At 33.9% G+C, this 3,847-nt stretch overlaps 1 long non-coding RNA gene across 1 annotated transcript; it reads left to right on the top strand.

Annotated features, from left to right (window-relative positions):
- The first annotated feature begins 259 nt into the window (after positions 1-259).
- LOC116132566 lies at positions 260-2,412 on the top strand. Its single transcript, XR_004128431.1, has 5 exons — positions 260-300; positions 1,302-1,357; positions 1,992-2,077; positions 2,199-2,212; positions 2,324-2,412. It is a non-coding gene; the product is annotated as an uncharacterized LOC116132566 (long non-coding RNA).
- The last annotated feature ends 1,435 nt before the right edge of the window (positions 2,413-3,847 follow it).

Raw genomic sequence — 3,847 nt, 5'->3', positions numbered from 1 at the left:
GTACCCTAGTTCCATAGTATTTCAACTGCTTGTCAGTTGGATGAATTGTAAGTAAATATTATTTCTAAAAGCTATCAATTCTTGAATACGTCATTTATGTAAGGTGAGCACACTTAAACCTAATATGCACCTATCAACATCCCAAATGACGTCACTCTAATTTGCTGGTGTTTGGTTAATTTACTTGGGTTGCCTAATAAGTTAATGATTCTTCAGTATGGTGTGAAAATATTTGTAATAACATCTTTCAAGGACACTGCTATATTGAGATTCTCCCAAATGTTGACAGGTCAAATCGAGGTACATTTATGGTTTAGTGCTATAAATGTTTGATTAATTTGGTAAACTTTGTAGTACACAGGGATTGTTTGTTTTAGTTGTTGTTAATATTGTAAGTCATATCTCCTTGTTGTACGTATTTACATTGTTAATCAGGATTTTGTTTTATGCTATAGATTTTAATTACTTTAGTAATTGAGATTATCATTTTATTCACAATGAAATAGATGGAAAGGCAAACTGAGGCTAAAGCCTCATATTAAACTTTACTTTCGAGTTCTAAACTGTAGGGTACTGTTTGCTCTTGATAATAAATCCTGAAAGGGCCAAAGGGTGTGCAACTGCAGAAAATTCCTGATAGCTCTCTGTTCTCATTTGATAGATAAGGTTATGTTGTTTTTTTTAATTTTATCCCTACGCTGTGTCATGACTGGCCTTTTTGATTCTCTTGATCTATATTGACAATGATTGAAACCTATTGCACAGATGAAGGTAAGGCCCCTCTAAATTATTGAATGGGATAGTGTAGATTGAGGTCAATTTTATGTATTGGACCCTATTTACAGCTTCATAAAATGGATTCCATTTTAAGATTCATATGATGGTTGAGAAAACTTGTTATATAAAAATGTAAAAGCTAATCACTTTTTGTACTGCGATGGAGGGAAATTTCCCTGGAGAAAATGAGTGGGATGTTCACTATCAGAAGTAAATGCATCACTATAATTGTAAGCATATCATGTTCTTTGTAGAAACTTCCATATTAACTAGAACTTCAGTTATGGATATCTTCTTTTGAGCTGGTCACTTGCTTTGAGCTTCAATTTCCTCCACAGTCAGCTTTTATTCTCCTTTTCTTTTTCTCTCATTTTTATGTTTAGTACTCTTAATGTGGCTGATTAAAAGATTCATGAGCTGAAATCTGTTTTTAAAGGAATAGAAGAATTTCTTTATTACACAATTTTACCATTGAGTTTCTCAATAGGAAATTGACGATAACTTTGTGTTATGTGTCCTGGCAGTAATTTATCTGAGCTTTGGGCTGAGGTGCACTACAACTCTATATGCCCACCAGAAGGTAAATATCCACTCTTGTACTTCTGGACATGTCTGGTGCTTTCTCTTTACTCACATAAGAAGATTGAGTTTCTCTGGACTTGAGTTGAGAGTCCCAAGACTGTTTTTGAGGTGCTAGAGTAGTTGTGTTGAAAACAGACAATTATCTGCAATTTCTATTTATTTGACCTCAAAATTTTGTTCGACGTCGAATATAATCAATTTCAGGGCTAGGGAAGGGTGTTATTCAGTCACTAAGAGGCTATATGATTCTGACAAACTATATGTTGTTTTTTCAGTCTTATGTTGCAGATTTCTATCATCTGGAAAACACACACCATTGTAGTAATTAGAGCTTTGTCAAACAAGTTTTGAATTTCATCTTTCAAACCGATCCTAAACAAAATAGACTAAGTAGGATTATCCAGACAACCAGGTTTTGTGATATGTTGCCTAGTTGTTTTGGTAACTTAGGATGAGTAGGTGACTACCAGGCTTGGTTCATTGCTTCTTCGGGTTCATGTCATTAGTCATCACGGGCATGTCGCCCATTGAAACCATGTTAATGTCTTTATCTTCCGGATTATTGGACCATTTTCATCTATTTGTAGTTTTTCAAAGATTAACAATGCTCATATATGCCATTGCTTCTCCAGATGAGCCTGAATTTGAGACGAGAAGAAGAAGAGGTGGCGATTGTTTCGAAACAAGCAATTGACATCACTAAATGAGTAACCTGATGGTAATGACGGACTTTATCTCTTGAGTATTTAAGTTTGAAATGTTTGTATGTTGCTTTACTAGAAGATGCAGCTTCTCTAACTCATTTAATCAGGTTCCATTCTATTTGGATTTTAGGACAGATACCATCACAAAGGTACAAATTCTTCATGCTGCTGTGTTTTGGCCTCATCTGTATATGTCCTTCCTTTAATGCAACACTAGTCTACATTCATATAAATAAGATTCTTTTTTTCTTTTTATGTAGACTGGCAATCTCTTGTTCTTGGAGCCACACTAGGTTGTTCTGTTGCTTTTCCAAATTTTTTCCCATAAAATTCCGCAGTTTGGTGCTCAATTGTTTTGAAATTGATATACAAATTTGCTCTCATATGCTCCTTTGGAAGCATTGGGGCAATTGATGAGGCGTGAGCCAGTATGATTTGAAATTAGCAAACCATGTTAACTTTCTTCAGAAAGCTGAATCTCAGTGCAGGTTCTTTCAGTAAAGGTATGATTTTATGCAAAAGAATTATTATTATTATTTTTTTAAATTTGGCTTGAGAAGATATCAACTGAAGATTTTATTGTGTCTCTCCTATTAAACACCAGTTGAGATTACTCATTAGATTTATTGAATTGGTTTCATCTTGTACCTTTTATTCAAAACAAAGCTTGTTATAATATGTTTTCCGATCTAATTATGTGACAACCGGGATGTTTATCTACTTTTAAGAGCAAGACTGTTAAGAGATAGATTTGAATATCTCTTGAACTTAACTTGACCTTATATATACAAATTGCGAGTGAATATTGTTGATAATTCCAATCACTATTAAACTCTCCTTAAAATCCATGGAATTATAAATATATCTAATTACAGTAAAACCTCTCTATAGTTATAATTATGGGACTAACTAATTTTATTACTATAAGGAGGTTATTATTTAATAGAGGTGTAGTTACAATTTTTTATTTGTTTTATAATTCATGTTTTAGTAGTACAATATTATGATTTAAATCACATTTTAATAGTATTAGGATTTCAAATTCAACGCTTTAATTGCCTACTTTTGAAATTGATAGAAGATCATGTCTTGGAACTAACAAATATAAGTGTCTTTGATGGAATTGTAAATGCAGTTGTTGCATGGTCAATTGATGTGAAGCCACAAACAATTGTCAATTGTTTTAAACATTGCAAGATTAGGACCTCTGATGTCGATGAATTACAAGTTACAAATTAAGTAGAGGAGGAGAATCATAGAGTCATAATAGAATTAAGTGATTATATTTGACAACTTTACTATACTAATCGAATGAATATTATTAGGTGTGTTTGGCTTATTGTTTTTATCCATATTCCCAATCCTATTCTTCAAATGTTGTTTGGCACATTATTCCCAAAATATTAGTCTATTTTTTTTATTTACTTTTAAACCTCATAAGTTTATTAATTTCATTAAATACCCCCCAGAAAAAAGTTTAAAAACTAACAAAAACGCCCTTACCCACCAATACTTGTCAGATTCCGACAACCGTCGCTGGTGGTAGCCGAAATCTGTCATAACAGTCACACTACCACCGGAAATGGCTGGTAATGGCTAGATTTGGCCGTCAGCGAAACGATGGTCATATCTTTGGTCGTCGCTGACGGCCAAAGATGGCATTTTCTGGCCGTCGAAGGCCCGCCAGATCTGACCGATATGTGTGGTTATCCAATTTGTCGACCAGATTCCGACGGTGGTGGCTGAAATCTGACATTGCGGGCGGTAGGGTGTTTTTGTCATTT

Source organism: Pistacia vera, unplaced genomic scaffold, assembly GCF_008641045.1.
Source record: "Pistacia vera cultivar Batoury unplaced genomic scaffold, PisVer_v2 Contig255, whole genome shotgun sequence".
NCBI lineage: Eukaryota > Viridiplantae > Streptophyta > Magnoliopsida > Sapindales > Anacardiaceae > Pistacia > Pistacia vera.
This window is presented reverse-complemented; position numbering and strand designations above follow the sequence as displayed.